This window comes from Heteronotia binoei, chromosome 9 (genome assembly GCF_032191835.1).
Source record: "Heteronotia binoei isolate CCM8104 ecotype False Entrance Well chromosome 9, APGP_CSIRO_Hbin_v1, whole genome shotgun sequence".
Classification (NCBI taxonomy): domain Eukaryota; kingdom Metazoa; phylum Chordata; class Lepidosauria; order Squamata; family Gekkonidae; genus Heteronotia; species Heteronotia binoei.
In genome coordinates, this window is record NC_083231.1 from 48,717,980 (window position 1) to 48,737,469 (window position 19,490).

General features: G+C 43.0%; 1 protein-coding gene across 1 annotated transcript in view; it reads left to right on the forward strand.

The window, feature by feature from the left end:
* TMEM192 (transmembrane protein 192) overlaps window positions 1-19,490 on the forward strand; it is a 488,151-nt gene that overhangs the window by 452,309 nt on the left and 16,352 nt on the right. The window lies entirely within an intron of this gene.

Consider the following 19,490-nt stretch of genomic DNA (forward strand, 5'->3'; position numbering starts at 1 on the left):
AAGCTGAGTTAGTGTGAACTCAGCTAGCTCATCGTTTTTTTACCCTCTGGCTCACGCATTTTTGTCTTATCTCAGGATGGATGGCCCCAGACCAAACTAATTTATGCCGTAGCTCACGACTTTAATGCCAGTAGCTCATAAAGTAGAACTTTTGCTCACAAGACTTCACAGCTTAGAGGGAGCATTGTAATATGGGCATGAACTGCCTTGCCATGTTGAGTTAGGTCAGTAGTGCGTGGGAGCCTATTCTTGCTGGATGAGGATAGAATCATAGAGTTGGAAGGGACCTCCAGGGTCATCTAGTCTAGCCCCCTGAACAAATACCTCCCCCCCCTCCGCAAATTCACAGGATCCACATTGCTGTCAGATGGCCATTCAGCCTCTGTTTAAAAACCTCCAAAGGAGAGCCCACCACCTCCCAAGGAAGCCTGTTCCACTGAGGAACCACTGTAACAGGAAGTTAATTTCAACCCATTGGGGCCACAGAAAACAATTCTGCACCATCCTCTATAATATATGACAGCCCTTCAAGTACTTAAAAAATGGTGATCTTATCACCTCTCAGCCGCCTCCTCTTCTAAACAAGCCCAGCTCCTTCAACCTTTCTCTTCACGAGGAGGGCACAATCCCAAAATGGTCACTAGTTTGACCATTAGGAAAAACCCATGTGTACCCTTGTGGGTTTCCTCAGTGAGCCATGGGGAGGGACTGCAGTCCCATTTTCCACACATGCCACAGAAGTGATTTCAGTTGGCCACTACACGTGTGGGAATTGAGGAAAACCTGCAGTTCATTTGTGCATCTGACACGGGACACAGTATCTGTTCTGTAATCTGTAAGGAAAAAGCATAGTTTAACTAGCATATTAGGCTTGCGACACAGCCTATATGATACCTTTAATCAGGACCAATCAAATGACAGGAGAACGTGAACTTTGGGGTAGGGAATGTTGGCTCTCCAGATGTTTTTTGCCTACAACTCCCATCAGCCCCAGCCATTGGCCATGCTGGCTGGGGCTGATGGGAGTTGTAGGCAAAAAACATCTGGAGAGCCAACGTTCCCTACCCCTTTAAAAAGTTTTGAAAGAGATAGGAAAATTCCTCAGGACATGATGGTGACGTGAGTCCTGGTCATGATATTTTGAATAGTGCTGGAGACCATCTTAGAAGGTAGGCACAAGATGCTGTGAGGAATCAGGGTGCTTTCACAGAGTGACTTTCACAAGTGGGGTTTTTTTTTTACTATTCTCACACAGTAAAAATTCAGTTGCAAAGCATGTTATTTAGTGTGTGTCAGTTCACCTGCATAATTTCCTTGCAAGTGGTTTTTTTTACTATTCTCACACAGTAAAAATTCAGTTGCAAAGCATGTTATTTAGTGTGTGTGTCAGTTCACCTGCAGAATTTCTTTGCAAAGTTTCTATTAGGGTTTTCTGGCTTTGCAATGGCCTATAAAGAAAGTTAGAGCCCCGTGGCGCAGAGTGGTAAAGCTGCAGTACTGCAGTCTGAACTCTCTGTTCACAACCTGAGTTCGATCCTGGCGGAAGCTGGTTTCAAGTAGCCGGCTCAGGTTGACTCAGCCTTCCATCCTTCCGAGGTCAGTAAAATGAGTACCCAGCTTGCTGGGGGGAAAGTGTAGATGACTGGGGAAGGCAATGGCAAACCACCCCGTAAAAAGTCTGCTGTGAAAACATTGTGAAACGTTATGAGTTGGAAACGACTGGTGCTTGCACAGGGGACTACCTTTACCTTTTTTATATATAAAGTAAGTTGAACAGACAGATGGGATATCCAAGGATTGTGATCTTAACCGGAGTTTCAGCATAACTTGATCTTGTGCATGTTGACTCAGAAATTGCCAAGTTTAATGGGGCTTGTTTCAGGTAAATGAGAATAGGATCCCAATCATTAGATAGTTAACATGGAAATAAGTGTTCTTCTGGTAAATGTGCAGTATGTATTCTGTCATTGCCACATTGGTGGATTTTTGTCAAATTGGAGGGAAGGATCTTTTGAATTATGTAGAAATTCACAAGACTGAAAACCACCTAATCTCTGGTATTAAAGTGGCAGCCAATTGACTCCATAAAAACCACATGCAGATAAACAAGAAACAACCTGTGGTGAAAACCAGTGATGTTTCAAAGTAATTGGGGCAGGAGAACTTTACAAGAAAAGGGCATAATCTACCTGGGATTTCTCCTGCACACTTCCCCATAAAAATGAATGGGAGCTGGGCAAATTTCAACCCATTTTGGCACAGGATACAAAAAGAAAAAAAAAGAAAAAATGATTACCCAAAATTATATATATATATATATATATATATATATATATATATATATATATATATATATCTCTTGGCTTGGCTTCGCGAACGAAGATTTAAGAAGGGTGCAATAGTCCACGTTTGCTGCAGGCTCGCTGGTGGCTGACAAGACCAATGTGGGACAGGCAGGTCCGGCCACAGCGGCTGCAGGGAAAAGTCTGATTTAGGGTTGGTCCTGTAGCAGTGCGATTCTTCCTCAATCTCCTTTTGTCCTCAAGACCAGCTATGCGTGCGTTCTCAAAGGAAGAGACAGCCTGGTGGATGGTGTGCCTCCATGCTTTGCGATCTGAGGCTAGGTCAGACCACTGGTGATGGTTGATGTGACAGGTGCTAAGGGATTTCTTCAAGGAGTCCTTGTACCTCTTCTTTGGTGCCCCTCTATTTCGATGGCCGGTGGAGAGTTCGCCATACAGGGCAATCTTGGGAAGGCGGTGGTTTTCCATCCTAGAAATATGCCCTGCCCAGCGCAGCTGCGTCTTCAACAGCAGTGCCTCGATGCTGGTAACCTCTGCCCGCTTGAGGACTTCAGTGTTGGTCACAAAGTCACTCCAGTGGATGTTGAGGATGGTGCGAAGGCAGCGCTGATGAAAGCGCTCAAGGAGTCGCAGGTGATGACGGTATAAAACCCACGATTCGGAGCCATAGATGAGGGTTGTCATCACAACCGCTTTGTAAACATTGATCTTTGTGCCTTTTTTCAGATGCTTGTTGCTCCACACTCTTTTGTGCAGTCGGCCAAAGGCACGGTTTGCCTTTGCCAGCCTGTTGTCAATCTCCTTGTCGATCTTGGCATCTGAGGAGATGATGCACCCCAGGTAGCTGAACTGCTGGACTGTCTTCAGAACTGATTCACCCACAGTGATGCAGGGAGGGTGATAATCTTCCTGGGGTGCAGGCTGGTGGAGAACTTCTGTCTTCTTCAGACTAACTTCTAGGCCGAATAGCTTGGCAGCCTCTGCAAAGCAGGACGTCATATGCTGCAGAGCTGATACCGAGTGGGAGACGAGTGCAGCATCATCAGCAAACAGTAGCTCTCGGATGAGTTTTTCCATTGTCTTGGAGTGTGCCTTTAGTCGCCTCAGGTTGAACAGGCTGCCATCGGTGCGATAGCGGATGTAGACACCATCGTCCTCATCTAGATCTACTGCGGCTCTTTGAAGCATCATGCTAAAGAAGATCGTAAAGAGAGTTGGCGCGAGAACGCAGCCTTGCTTTACACCTGTGCCTATTGGGAAGGGCTCCGAGAGGTCGTTGCAGTGTCTGACTTGGCCTCGCTGGTCTTCGTGTAGCTGGATGATCATGCTGAGGAACCTTGGGGGACATCCTAAACGTTCCAAGATTTGCCACAGGCCTTTCCTGCTAACGGTATAGAGAGAGAGAGAGAGAGAGAGAGAGAGAGAGAGAGAGAGAGAGAGAGAGAGATAGATAGATAGATAGATAGATAGATAGATAGATAGATAGATAGATAGATAGATAGAAAGAAGAGGAAGTCGATGGGATCCTCTCCGCTGCTCGCCCAACAACATGCGATTTGGATCCTTGCCCCTCTTGGCTGATTAAATCTTGCCAGAGGGAGCTTAGATGTCCTTTACGGGACATCATAAATAGATCCCTCATAGAGGGGCATTTCCCAACGCCCTTGAAAGAGGCGTTGGTTCGCCCTCTCTTTAAAAAATGTACAGCAGACCCGGCCGAATTGGTGAATTACCGTCCGGTGTCTAATTTACCATTTTTAGGTAAAATCATTGAGAGGGCAGTGGCGTTGCAGCTACAGAGGTTCCTAGATGACGCTTCCGTTCTTGACCTGTGCCAGTCTGGGTTCCGACCGAGCCATGGGACGGAGACGGTGCTGGTCGCCTTGGTAGATGACCTTCAGCGGCAACTGGATCGGGGCGGCTGCGGTACTGATGTTACTAGACCTGTCGGCGGCATTTGACACAGTCGACCATCAGTTGCTAAAGCGCCGCCTCGCCGACATAGGGGTTGGGGGGTTGGCCTTGCAATGGCTTTCCTCCTTCCTCTCTGGTCGGGGACAAAGGGTGGCTATTGGGGGTGAGCGTTCCCAGAGGCACACACTTGACTGTGGGGTGCCTCAGGGAGCAGTTCTCTCCCCAATGCTGTTTAACATTTATATGCGCCCCCTTGCCCAGATTGTCCGGAGGTTTGGGCTGGGTTGCCATCAATATGCAGATGACACCCAGCTCTATCTGCTAATGGACGGCCGGCCCTGCCCCGCCCCAGGGAACCTAGATCAGGCTCTGCAGGCTGTAGCGACGTGGCTCAGATTGAGTGGGCTGAAGTTGAACCCAGCGAAGACAGAGGTCCTTTGTGTGGGTCGCGGCGCCCTAGGAGGGAGGAGGGGAAATAGCTCTCCCAACTTTCGACGGCGCACCATTGAAACCAGTGCGCCAGGTAAAGAGTTTGGGCGTTTTACTGGAGCCTTCATTATCAATGGAGGCCCAGATAGCAGCCACTGCCAAGTCAGCATTCTTCCACCTGAAGCGGGCAAGGCAGTTGGCCCCCTTCCTGGAATGTCGCGACCTCGCAACAGTGATCCATGCAATGGTCACCTCAAGATTGGACTACTGTAATGCCCTCTACTTGGGGCTACCTCTGTGCCGGACCCGGAAGCTGCAGCTGGTGCAGAACGCGTCGGCCAGGCTACTATTGGGGCTCTCGAAATGGGAGCACATACGGCCGGGGCTGCGCGGACTGCACTGGCTGCCAATCACCTACCGAGTCCAGTACAAAGTGTTGGTTATTACCTTTAAAGCCCTATATGGCCGAGGACCAGCCTACCTAAGGGACCGTCTCTCCCCATATGAACCCCAGAGGGCACTGAGGTCAGTGGGTAAAAATAAAATGACCATCCCTGGGCCGAGAGAGGTCAAACTCCAAAACACCAGAGCACGGGCCTTTTCAGCCGCGGCTCCTGCACTGTGAAACCAGCTTCCGGAGGAAGTGCGGGCCCTGCGGAACCTCGACCAGTTCTGCAGGGCCTGCAAGACCACCCTTTTCAGACACGCCTATACTGATATCGACTGCTGAGTTGCTAGGAATAAAAGAATCGCCATCTATAATATTACCATGGAACTATTTAAACTGGCAGAACCAGCGCCAGAACAGTTTTATTGCTGCCAGATACATTTAATGTAACTTAAATTATGTATTTTAACTTAATTAACTGGTTTTTATATGTTTAAATTTTTAATTGTTAAATTTAAAGTTTTACCTATTTATGTTAATGTATGGAATGTTGTTAGCCGCCCTGAGCCGCCTAGGCGGGGAGGGCGGGATACAAATAAAATCTATTATTATTATTATTATTATTATTATTATTATTATTATTATTATTATTATTATATGGATGGATGGATGGATGGATGGATAATATAAGAACCACTGAATGTCTACATCTCTAATATCTTGCCATGACTTGATTGCCCCCTGAGTATCTATCATCATACCATGTATTAAAAAATCATTATTTCTTGATCGTGCCCTATGTTAAAATCAGGAACATTCCTGACAAGCAAGGATGTCATCAGAGTATGTCTGCCAATAGTGGATGAATCTGGCATCTCCAAACTGCAATTTGTCATGTGTTTGGATGACAGTAGGAGCAATCAAAATGAGCATAAATATCAGTTGATTGTCTATAAATATATCAATATTTGTTTCACCTGTGAGACTATTTTTTCCCTTTCATCATATTCTGTGCCCTAAAAGTTTCAGTATTTAGATCTCACAACAGTTATTCTACTAATGAGCTGTTTTGATTTAGCAAAGAGCCAAAGTTCAGCCCCAGAACTTTGCCCTGGAACACATTCAGACTGTGAAATAAATAATGTCACAATAGTAAAAAGAAAGTGTTTCTATTTTAGCAGCTGTGACTTAGAACAACAGGCTATGTAGTTCATCATGTTGCATCATAGCAAGCTTACCTTTTTTGGTTCCTGCTTCCCACCCCCCATCACGAGGTGGCTGTTACCATACCAGTGTCAGAAGAGGAAGTAGGAATCCAGTCCAAATACTTTGTTTCTAATATCACTATATTCAGATCAACAGTATCCCTTCCAAGCTTGTGGAAATGCCCTGCCACTTTATCAATAAGTTCCCTTATGGCCATGTGAAGGTCACTGCCCAGAATGGAGGTGTTCTTTAAAACAGGGATAGAATCTAAGCCAGCAGCTCCTTTAGCACAAGAGTGAGGGCCTATCTATGGGTTACATTTTCTTTGTATCCTCCCTAGGTATTTGCAGTCTGGTGTGCACTGCATGTTCCATGCATGAGACTTAGTTCCCAAGTGTGCAGGGGCTGATTGGAATAGGGGGCACAGAACAAGGGGGCTTAAAACTCCCCATGTCATTTGTATTACCTTAAACAACCTTGGTGAACACTGATTATTATTCTGGGAGCTCTGTCTATACTGATGAGCAGTATGTGGGGCAAATAGTGCCCCAGTACCATGTCAGATGGGGAAAGAAGTGGGGGAGAGGCTTATACCGACCCCTCTCTCTGTACCCTTGATCTGAATTGGTCCTCCCCACATGTTTGGGAACTGAGTTCTGAGTTTAGAACTTAAAGTGCATGTCTGATCACTGGGACCCATGGAAGGTGTGAGGGACACATAACATGAAGTTAGACCCAGAGAGATGTGGAAGGATCATTTGTTCCTTCTGCTCTGGCTGTTCAGAGAGAATTTGGGCTTCACTGGAAAGTGGACCACACATTTAGGGTATGCATGTCAGTTAGCCATGCACCAAAACACCCAAGACTAGGTAATTCATGTTCCTACCAATGTGTCCAGAATAAGAATGTAATATATCAGAAAAACTGCACTGAAGCAAGAGTTAATGATATTGATAGAATAATGTAATGTAGATGGAATCTCTGTGTCATTTAACTCCCTTTTAGTGATGTGTCATCACTCCTCTGCTCAAAGTGCAGTTTGATCAGAATTTGCAAGCAGCAGCTTTGAACAATTTTTTAAAAAATGTTCCCAGTTTTCTTGAAAATGTTTGGTACAGATGTATTCACACTCTGCTTTCCTATGGGCATCCATCTCTACAACCTATGCAACTGCCCACAGGGGCGGGGGGAGAAACCAAAGAGGCTTTAAAAAAAGTTATCTTCATCCTACTGGGATGAGGTGGGGGGAGAACAACAGTTTTCTTCTCTAGTGTTCCATACCCTCTTGTTTGTTATTTCCAGAATTGAGTAGGTTCAGCAACAATTCTAAACTGGATCACAAATACTTTGTGCATTCTCACACTGTAGTTTGTCAAGTAAAGTTCTAAGCCTATACTAACACGATGTACACAACTGACTGTCAGTACTCCCTCTAAGCTGTGGAGTCTTGTGAGCAAAAATTCTACTCCGTGAGCTACTGGCATTAAAGTTGTGAGCTGCTTCATAAATGAAGGGGCTATCCTTCCTGAGCTAAGACAAAAATCTGTGAACTGGAGGCTAAAAAACTGTGAGCTAGCTTTAACTCAGCTTAGAAGGAACACTGCTGACTGTGCAGGTGCAAAAGCAGCATGCAGACTTGAAACATATGTTTTGAAATGTTGCATAACCCACCTGTAACTTCGACACATTCAGTCTCAGCAAGCCAGTAAACTCTGAGAATACACCAGTGGGGACTTCCTGGCTAGCTGCTGTACTAAATGCCCACAACAAATTATGAGTAAATAATTTAGGCAGAGTGGGGGGAACATTAAAATCAAGGCATTTTGAGCAGGCATGATGAGCAGGGTAAATTCAATCTGCAAACACATTAATAGCTAAGAGTAGCATCTGCTCTTATCACTGTTACTGAAATGCATATGAGTGTTTATATCTTCCTTAGGCACAGGTCTTGGAAATGCTGGGAATTCTATTCGATATACTCTGAAAGCACTCCATTGCTTCTATATACTGTCACCATCATTTACCTGGCACTTTCCTCAACTACCCCGTTTCAACAGCAATCACTGTATTTCCTACCATATTCCTCCTGATTTGATGTACAGCGTGTCCTGCTCACATGCAACACATTCCTATTCATCCTTACTTGGAAATCTCTCATTGATTTCACTAGGACTTGCTACCAAATAAGTGCTTGTAGTGCTGCATAGCTCTAAAATTTGCACGTCCCTGCTGCAATGAAAACAGTGATGCTGATGGTGTCACCACTGACATCAGAGATGGAATGGACACTGTGATGTATGAAATGTAATCCTGCAGTCATCTAAAAGGAAGGTTTACCACCAATTCCATTTATATTTGGCTTTGTTAATGGCCTGTTTCTAAGCAGCAACAAGGCAAATGTTTCATGTAATATGCCTGTCTGGGCTTCAAAACAACCAGAATTAAAATGACGGTACAATAAATGTTCATTTCCATATAAACAAGGAAATATGGAAAGGATTGGGCATAAAATTAACTGTAAATGTTTACTGTCTGTAAAGAAAGTTAATTTTGGGTGCCTTGAGGCGCCATCTAATGGTCACTGAATCAAGATGTTCTTACAGCAGCCTGCTTAAGCCATCATTCTTTCGCTGATTGTTTTCTATTGTCAAATTTTGATTGCCTCCATTTTCAGTATTTTCTTTTCAAACTAAATGTGAACAAGACAAGAGGTCTGTCTTTCAGATCATACAAGTCCAGTGGGACAGTCATAGATATATTATATCTATACCTATATTATAGAAGTAGAAATATTATAGCACAGTGACAACTGACAATTGTCACTTGGGAAAGAGAAGTTAGAACTGCCTAAGAAGCAGACGTAAAATCATCTTCTGTTTAAGTGTATAATGCCATCGTTGTTGTATATATGAATAGAATGTTGATTAATAGCCTGCTTTTCATACAGCAGTAAAGTTAACACAGTCTGGCAGTAGGAATGAAAATGGAACAATTGAAAGCACCTAGAAACTTAAGTTTGGTTTTTTAATGATGCAAGAGACTGGAAAAATTTCAGCAAACCTGACTTGTTTACGAGCCATCCACCACCATTTCCTGGCATGAACACAGCATACCTCAGAACTGGAATCAATGGCCAAGCTGCTGATAGTTATCTAAATTTAATTTATCTAAATTTAATTTTAATTTAGTTGGAGCCTGTGTTTTCTAAATTTAATTATAATTTAGTTGGAGCCTGTGTTTTATGATGTAATGTTTCTATTGAACTGCCTTACTGTTTTATGATTATGTGAGCTTCTCTGAGCCCTGCTTTGTTGGGTAGGGTAAATGACCCTGACCTAGATAGCCCAGGCAGGCCTGAACTAGTCAGATCTCAAAAGTCAAAGTGGTTAGTACTTGGATGGGAGACTTTCTTTAAATACCCAGAGGGGCAAGCTCTATTCAGGAGGAGAGGGGCAAGCTCTATTCAGCCACCTCTCTGAATATCCTCCAGGCTCCCAGTAGGGGGTCAGTCACCAGAGGTCGACATAACTTCCAGGTGCAGACGCACACATGTAAATATACACCTCCCAAATAATAATAAATAAATGAGTGGCAGTGGAAAGTGCTTTCAATTTGCAACCAACTTATGACCATCCCAAAAGGTTTTCTAGACAACTGACACTCAGAGGTGGTTTACCATTGTCTGCCTCTTTGTAGCAATCCTGGACTTCCTTGTTGGTCTCCCATTCAAATACTAATCAGGGGCAACACTGCTTAGCTTCTAAGTTCTGAGGAGATTGGGCTCGTTTTAAATTGTATTATAGTATTGATTGTTAGCCGCCCTGAGTCCGCTTGTGGAGAGGGCGGGATAGAAATTGAATGTAATAATAATAATAATAGACTGGGCCATCCATATCAGGGGCTGCTTTTGAGAGGAAGTGCATTACACACCAAGGAAGGTACCCCAAAGATAGAAGTATTTTTAAATATAGCAGGCAATGAATCAGTTTTGTTATTCAATAGCTTCAGTCTGTCAGACTCTGAACAGAATAATTACAATTTGGTAATGCAAAACATCAAGATAATTGTCTGCCAAAGAAATGTGGGACAAAAAAAATACAAGTTTCTCATTAGATATCCCAAAGATGGTGAAACTTTTCCAGTATTCGTCATGGCTTATAAGATGGAAGTTGGGGGATATAATACATTTATTAGCGACAAGGCTGTGATTGGAATAAGAGATGAAGAAGCAAGGAAAAGATTGTTGGAAATAGAGCTGGACTTGATTAAAACAAAAGTATCTCAAATAGCTGGAAATACTTTCTTACTAGGCTTCCCAACCCCCCCCCCCGCCCTGCCGGGGGACCCCTGGATTAGCAGCCTTCTCCCCTGCTCTCCAAAAATGTGGAAGCGGTGGTGGGGGGGAAATGGCGCGGTGTCTCTTTCCCTGCCTGCCTCCCTCCCTCGCAGGCTTTAGGCTTCTCCCTTCCTCCGGGTCACAAAGACCCACCCACTGCCGGCCTGCTATTCGCTCCAGTCCAGCCTCCCTTCGCAAGGTGCATGCTGGGACTTGTAGTCCTTGCGTCCTCTCTGACTGCCACAGGCGTCTCCTCAGGGAGTCTGGCTGGCGGAGGGGGGTTGGAGCTCTGCCCCCAGAGGATCATGTGCGTTTCTACCTCCGGAAGCTTCAGTCGCTGATTGAAAGGCTTCCTCTTGGGATAGGGTGTCTGTGTTACTTTGAAGAAGTTGGCAGCAACTCGTGTGTAGAGAGGCCAATCCCCCTTCAGTGTTGCCAGAAATGGGGGGGGGGGGTGGAATCTGCTGAGTACTTCATTATTCTCTATGTGGAGATCGATTCTCATAGGGTATAATGGGGAATTGATCTGGAGGTTTCAGGGGCTCTGGGGGTGCTGTTTTCTGAGGTAGATGCACCAAATTTTCAGTATAGTATCTAGTGACTCTCCCCAAAGTATCCCCCAAGTTTCAAAACGATTGGACCATGGGGTGTTTTAGAAAGCCCAGAAACCATAAAAATATACCATACACATGCAGGACTTGGTAAGTGTATACCAAATAAGAAAATGACAACAAGATGTGAATTAACAGGGGAAACCTGCAGAAACATGCTACCAGGAGTGAACTAAATACATCATATACATTGTTGAACACAGTGGTGAAAGTCCTTGTATACTGGAACAATTAAAAAATTCTGTAACTTTAAGAGGAAACATGTTAGCATGAGTACATGAAGGGCAATTAAAATGTAAATGAAGAGCCATAAATTAACAGAGAGAAAACTATCTAGTTTTGTGAATTATGTCCAAAAAATCAAAACTGTGATAGAACTATAATAGAATATAACCTATGCTTGTGAACAAAGAAATACTGAACTCGTGCTCAAAGGTACTAGCTGCAGTCATTCCTGGGCAGGAAAGATCTTGCCACTGTGGTGCATGTCCTGGTAACATCTAGATTAAGTTACTGCAGTGCACTTCACATGGATTTGTTTATTTTTTGTATGGCAGAGTTACACACAGGAAGTGTATAATAATATAAAATATGTAACCAAGTTGATAAAATGGGTATGTAGACCAACTGGGCAATCCCCCTAAATACTAATATCTAGATTTTCAATCCACTCAGCTGCAGCTGGGAAGAGTTCAAAGAGTTCCATCACATGTCTGTGGAAAGCATGACACTCACTGTCCTGTGACAGATGGAAAATAGTTTGGTGGGTTGCACCACGATCAGATTCAGGACCCAGTATCTGCTCCATTTAAACAACAGGTCTACACAACTGCCAAAGCTTGTTCATATTGTATTAGCCATCAAATCCTGAGGGCCTCTCGTTGGTGCTTACCAGGTTTAGGATATCAAGTGGAACTGACTGCATCCATGTTTGCAACCATTCATTCTCTAGAATGAAATTTGTTATTGCAAGATTTGCTGGGTGTCAAGATCTTAGTCTGGATAGGCCCGTGTCAGCCATGTCTTTGTGGATGGGCAACTCTCTGTTTTGGATTCATGATTTCTATAATCATGAAGAACATAATGTCTTCGGAGATGTGGAGGAACAATGTGCCACAGCATGGGTAGCCAACAGATCAGGGTGGATTTACTGATGGTTTTCATCATTGTGTTGAGTTAGGCATCAAGTTTGTGGACATGGGAACTGCTGAGCCACACTGAAGCACCATATTCCACAGTACTATACACCAACCCCAAAGCTGAGCATCTAAGTCAAGGGTGTTGAACTCATAAGGGCTGGATCTCACATAAATGATACCTTGTTGGGCCAGGTCATATGTGTCATAAAATGTAATGCCAGGTAGCAGAGATATAAGCTTTATAAAGGACACAGACAAACACAAAAGATTTTTTAAAAACTTAAAACATGCTTAAAAGATTAGCACTCTTGCAATATTTTGTTTATTTAACAGTCTCCGATAACTGACACCTCTTGCTCTGAATTACTGAATCAAAATCTGGAGACAATGTCTGTGTTGTAGCAATCTTGAGTATGCTGTTCAGATGTGTATCTGTAAGTTGCAAACCTATTTTTGATTTATTGATATTTATTGAGAGCCAATTTGGTGTAGTGGGACTCAGATGCAGAGTGGAGTGTGGGATACAAATCCAATGTCATCATATCAGCCTACTATATTGGAAGTCTAAATTCAAAATCCCCGGTCTGCAAAAGAAATGTGCTGGGTGAACCTGGTCCGGACACACACTCTCAATCTAATCCACCTCACTGGCTTGTTGTTTTTCCTCATCTAAATAGTTCACATTGCTTTCCTACTGAGAAAGACTGGATCACGAGAGCATGAATACAGTGAAAAAGGGGAGGCAAACCCAGTTGCACCCAGGAGAATGCTGGCATAATGAGCCAACAACACACACTATCTCTGTAGCAAGACAAAAAGCTCATACTTTGAATAAACCTTTGTTGGCCGTAAAGGTGCTTTGTATTGAGGGAATTGGGCAAAGGAAGCTCTTGGTCTTTCCTTCCATCCCCAGGTAGTAGTAGTTCTTACAACTTACATTGTTAATGAAAATGATCCAGTGAGCTTATTCAGTGGAAAATAGGGAGTGGATAAGGATACTGTAATAAAGGAAGTGGTGCTGAAATTGTATGTCAAAATAAAAAATGGTCAGATATGCAGAAGGAACAGGAGACATCTACAATTACTGCCAACAGAAAAGGAAAGAAATATGTTGAAAAATTAGGAAAATAATGATGAAAGAGGATTTCTTACACTATCAGTGCCATAAGGTAGCCAATACAGCAGAAGACAGTCAGGATGGAAAACTGGGCTAAAACAAATAAAATGAATTTTAACAGGGATAAATGTAAAATTCTGCACTTAGGTAGGAAAAATCAAATTATTATTACATTCAATTTCTATCCCGCCCTCTCCACAAGCGGACTCAGGGCGGCTAACAATCAATACTATAATACAATTTAAAACGAATAAAATACAATTTAAAACATTTTAAAAACATTTTGTGGTGCTATACAACTTTGGTATGGTGGGATCTTTCTTTTTGCATTTAATTCTTTTTGCAAGATGTAATGCACTCCCAACACCCGAATATACAAGAAGGCTTAAAGGTATTCCTTGGATTGAAAGAAATTGTTCTTGTGCATCACAGGATTTCAAGCAGGTGTTTGGTTCAACATCCAACTCTGCTCAGACACAAGGTAGAGCCTTAGCCCACAGGAACAGCATCTGAGCTTGGGAAGCCACTGCTATGTTGGCTTGCCAAGTGATCACCCAGCTAGCAAATACATAATTATAGGATGGGAGAGTCTTGTCTTGGCAACAGAACGTGCAAAAAGATCTAGGGTCTTAGTGGATCATATACTGAACATGAATTAGCAGTCTGATGCAGTAGCTATAAAAAGGCAAATGCAATTTTGAGCTGTATCAACAGAAGTATAATGTCCAGATCACATGAAGGGATGGTACCACTATGCTCTGCTTTGGTTAGACCTCACCTAGAGTATGATGTTCAGTTTTGTGCACCACAGTATAAGGAGGATAATGTGTCCAGAGGAGGGCAACAAAGATGGTGAGGGGTCTGGAGACCAAGTCCTATGAGGAAAAAGTTGAAGGAGTTGGTTATATTTAGTCTGGAGAAGAGACAACTGAGAGGTGCTTGAAAAGCTATCATATAGAGGATGGTGAAGAGTTGTTTTCTGTTGCCCCAAAAGTCTGGATCAGAATAAATGGGTTGAAATTAAATCAAAAGAGTTTCTGGCTCAACATCAGAAAGACCTACCTGGCAGAGCAGTTCTTCAGTGGAACAGGCTTTCTTGGGAGATGGTGTGCTTTTCTTTTTTGAAGGTGAGGCTAGATGGCCACTTGACAGCAATGCTGATTCTGTGTATGAACTTAGACAGATCCTGGAGGGATGGAGAGGCTGTATCAGTGCTTAGTTCTCGTGGCCCTTTTTTACACATCCAGGAAAATGGTGATCATCACTTTGGAGTCAGTCAGCAAGTTTTCTCCAGGCCAGTTTTGTCAGGGATCCTGGAGACTTTTTTTTTTTTTGCCATCTTCTGGACATGGGCAGATAACCCCAGAGATCCTTTCCAACTCTATGATTCTATGATCCAAAGCACACTCATGCCCTCATACTTCTTCCCAGAAACTTACAGGGAGTACATTTTTCACACTCTGATTAAAAAGGCATCAACCTTTATTCTAAATATGGACTTTCCTTATAAATCCTTAGTTAAATGTTGGTAGAATTTTACTAGTAGATAAAGTCTTTAGAATATAGCTTATGAGAATGACTAACATTCATGATCATTCATTACACTGTCAAAGCAATCCTAACCAAAGCTGCACCTATTGGACAAGGCAGGATCACTACAGGAAATCTAATTATTCTGACAGAAGGTATGAGGATGAAGTAAATCAACTTCAGAATAGCAATATCTTTCCAAGCCAGGCAGAATAGCAATATAATTCCAAGCCAGGCAGAGGACCACCAAGCCAGGCAGAGGACTTGGATAAGATACTCCTACAACAGACTGCAAAGTTCTCCAAGAGAAGGGATACAGTGATCATGGGAGATTTCAATTACTTGGACATCTGTTAGAAGTCCAACTCTGCTAAAAACGAAAAGTCAAATAGATTCCGGACTTGTCTTGCTGACAACTTTTCCAGAACGTGAAGAAGGAAACAAGGCGATCTGCTATCTTGAATCTGATTCTCATCAACAAGGAAGAATTGATTGAAGAAGTGGAAATAGTGGACACCCTGGGAAGTAGTGACCATGTGATTTTGGAATTTACAGTCTTAGGGAAGGGAAAAGCTATACATAGTCAGACTTATAGGTTGGACCTCAGAAAGGCAAACTTCGATAAACTTAGAACTATGCTGGGTAAAATCCCATGGTCATAAATACTTAGGAAGAAGGGAGTTCAGGAGGGGTGGAAGTTTCTTAAAAGCGAAATACTGAAAGCGCAATCACAGATAATTCCTATGAGAAGAAAAAATGGAAAAAGCTTAAAGAGGCCGAGTTGGCTCCAAAAACACTCTCTAAAGACTTGAGAAATAAAAAAAAAGACTCATTTAGGAATTGGAAGGAGGGCCTTATAACCAAGGATGAATATAAACAAATCACCAGTGCTTGTAGAGAAAAGGTTAGGAAAGCTAAAGCTCAGTATGAGCTTAGCCTAACCAAAGATGCTAAAAACAACAAAAAAGGGTTCTTTTCTTATGTTCAGAGCAAGAAAAAAAGCAAGGACATGGTAGGCCCATTGCGAGGGCAAGAAAGTGAAATTGTAACAGGTAATGAAGAGAGGGCGGAACTGCTCAATCCCTACTTTTCCTCAGTCTTCTCCTTTTAGGGAAACGTTGCTCAACATGGCAAAAACAGAACATATAAAGAGGTTATGAAGTTCCAACCTAGGATCAGCATAGGGGTAGTACATAAACATCTAGTTTCTTTAAATGATACTAAGTCCTTAGGGCCAGATGAATTGCATCCAAGGGTTCTAAAAGAGCTTGCGGATGTAATTTCTGAGCCTCTGGCTATTATTTTTGAGAATTCTTGGAGAACAGGAGAGGTGCTCGAAGATTGGAGGTGGGTGAATGTTGTCCTCATCTCAAAGAAGGGGAAAAAAGAGGATCTGGGTAACTATGCACACGTCAGCTTGATGTCTATACCTGGAAAAGTTTTAGAACAAATAATCATATTGTCCCCATCTTCAAGAAGGGGGAAAAAAGAGGATCGGGGTAACTACGGACCCGTCAGCTTGACATTTATACCTGGAAAAGTTTTAGAACAAATAAACAGTCGGTCCTGGAATATTTAAAAAGAATGGATATGATTACTAAGAGCCAGCATGGGTTTCTCAAGAACAAGTCATGTCAGACTCACCTGATCTCTTTCTTTGAGAAAGTGACTACCTTGCTGGATCAGGAGAATGCTGTAGACATCGTTTATCTTGATTTCAGTAAGGCTTTTTGATAAGGTTCCACATACTATCCTTGTTGTCAAGTTGGTCAAATGTGGTTTGGATCCTGTTACCGTTAGGTGGATCTGTAACTGGTTGACAGATCGCACCCAAAGGGTGCTTGTGAATGGTTCCTTATCCTCTTGGAGAGGAGTGACAAGTGGAGTGCCTCAAGGATCTGTCCTGGGACCTGTTTTGTTCAACATCTTTATAAATTATTTAGATGAAGGAATAAAGGAAATGCTTTTTAAATTTGTCGATTATACTAAATTGGGAGGGGTTGCAAATACAGAAGAAGACAGAAACAGGATACAGGATGACCTTGACAGGCTGGAAAACTGGGCTAAAATCAATAAAATGAATTTTAACAGGGATAAATGTAAAGTTCTGCATTTAACTAGGAAAAATCCAATGCATGGTTATAGGATGTGGGGAGACTTGTCTTAGCAGTAGTATGTGCAAAAAGGATCTAGGGGTCTTAGGGGATCATACGCTGAATATATGTCAACAGTGTGATGCAGTGGCTAAAAAGGCAAATGCAATTTTTGGTTGTATCAAAAGAACTATAGTGTCCAGGTCACGTGATGTGATGGTATCGCTTTACTCTGCTCTGGTAAGACCTCACCTGGAGTATTGTGTTCAGTTTTGGGCACCACATTTTAAGAAGGATATAGACAAGCTGGAACGGGTCCAGAGGAGGACGACAAAGATGGTGAGGGGTCTGGAGACCAAGTCCTATGAGGAAAGGTTGAAGGAACTGGGGATGTTTAGCCTGGAGAGGAGACAACTGAGAGGTGATATGAACACCATCTTCCAAGTACTTGAAGGGCTGTCATCTAGAGGATGGTGTGGAATTGTTTTCAGTGGCCCCAGTAGGTAGGACCAGAACCAATGGGTTGAAATTAAATCAATAGAGTTTCCAGCTCAACATTAGGAAGAACTTCCTGACGGAGCGATTCCTCAGTGGAACAGGCTTCCTCAGGAGGTGGTGGGCTCTCCTTCCTTGGAGGTTTTTAAACAGAGGCTAGAAGGCCATCTGACAGCAATGAAGATCCTGTGAATTTAGGGGGAGGTGTTTGTGAGTTTTCTGCATTGTGCAGGGGTTGGACTAGATGACCCTGGAGGTCCCTTCCAACTCTATGATTCTATCAGCAGTATGCTTCCAGTAGCAGTATGCTGACATGGGAGAATATGAGGAGTTGTGGCAGAGGAGGGGAGCATGGAATTCCATAGTGACTCAAAATATCACTACTGCCCACTTGTGCCAGCACAGTATGCCAACAAAGTGAGATAATTTAGAACACTGTACTTGAAATCAACAGAGAACCAAAAAAGGTTTCCTCGTTAACCATATCAAAAGATAGGATCCCATTCATAGCACACCACCATGATATAAACCCCAGAAAGGCAATATAGCTCATATAGCAAGCTGTGTGCCATGAGGTTACATAGCTCTGCCTCATGACAAGAAAACTACATTGACAAGTCAGACATGGTGTATTCTGTGTTTGGTAGTTCCAGTCCTATTCCAGAAAATCACAGCCCCCTGCAATTGTACTTTGGGTACCACAAGGATCTGTTGTTGTGTTTCATCTTCATTGAGATCATTCCAAGATATGGGATGAAGTGCTATAAATATCCTGATAACACCAGGTAGAAGTGGAACCTCCACGTTTTATAGCATTGTATCAGATACCTGTTGAAGGGAGCTTTTACTTCACTGCCATTGGTTCTTAAATCTGTACCATGTTGCATTCTGGACCACTGCCTACCAGCTATATATGGCTCTGCTCAGCTAGTATGGCTTTGCTCACTGTGCTGGATTCATCTGATGAAGTGTGCTTAAGAGTACACGAAAGCTTACCCATCTCCCATTGTCATTGACAGACAATCTCACATTTTGACATACTATTTTGTTGCTTTCGCATGCTCATGCTACTCAGATCAAATATCTGCTCAATTTTTTAATTTTATTATTCTGTCATTGTACCATTTTACATTCTAAACCACTGCCTACCAGATAATCTTACTTCACTGTCATTGGTTCTTAAATCTGTACCATGTTGCATTCTGGGCCACTGCCTACCAGCTATGTATGGCTCTCCTCAGCTATGTATGGCTTTGCTCACTATGCTGGATTCCTTGTCTGATGAAGTGTGCTTAAGAGCACACGAAAGCTTATGTTCTAAATAGAATTTGGTTGGTCTTAAAGGTGCAGCTTGACTTCTGCTTTGTTCATCTGGAAAACTTGTTGGCATTTACTCCAGAAATTCTGTTGGCATCCAATGGTCTCTAAAGTGCTTTTGGAATCAAATCTAGCTCTTCTACTGCCGACTAACACAGCCAGTTCTCTGAAACTATCTTATTGCGGGTGGAAGAACAAAGAATGACCATCGTTCTCAGATTCGTTGGACTGAGATCACATCTGAGGTTTATCCTATGGCTGGAAAGGGGACGTTGAATTATATGGCCAATCCCAGAGAGGCAGTGACAATCAGTGGGTTTAGAGGGGAATAATTCTGCACACTCCCGCAGTAAAAAGCACCTTCCATGTTCTTAAATGTACACCTTTTCCTTTGTGCAATTTCCCCTCTTATTCCAGTTGAGCTCCCTTTTTTCCATTTGCAACAGCAGCGAGCCACGCTCTCAACTAAATCGACGGCATTATTTTAACCAAGGCGAAATCCCACCCCGCTGCCTGCTTCTGATTTGCCGCACAGGATCGAGCGGCCGAGTCTCCCGAAGCGATTCTTTCGAGGGCCTTCAGTAGTCCTTTAATAGTGTCGCAGATAGGAAG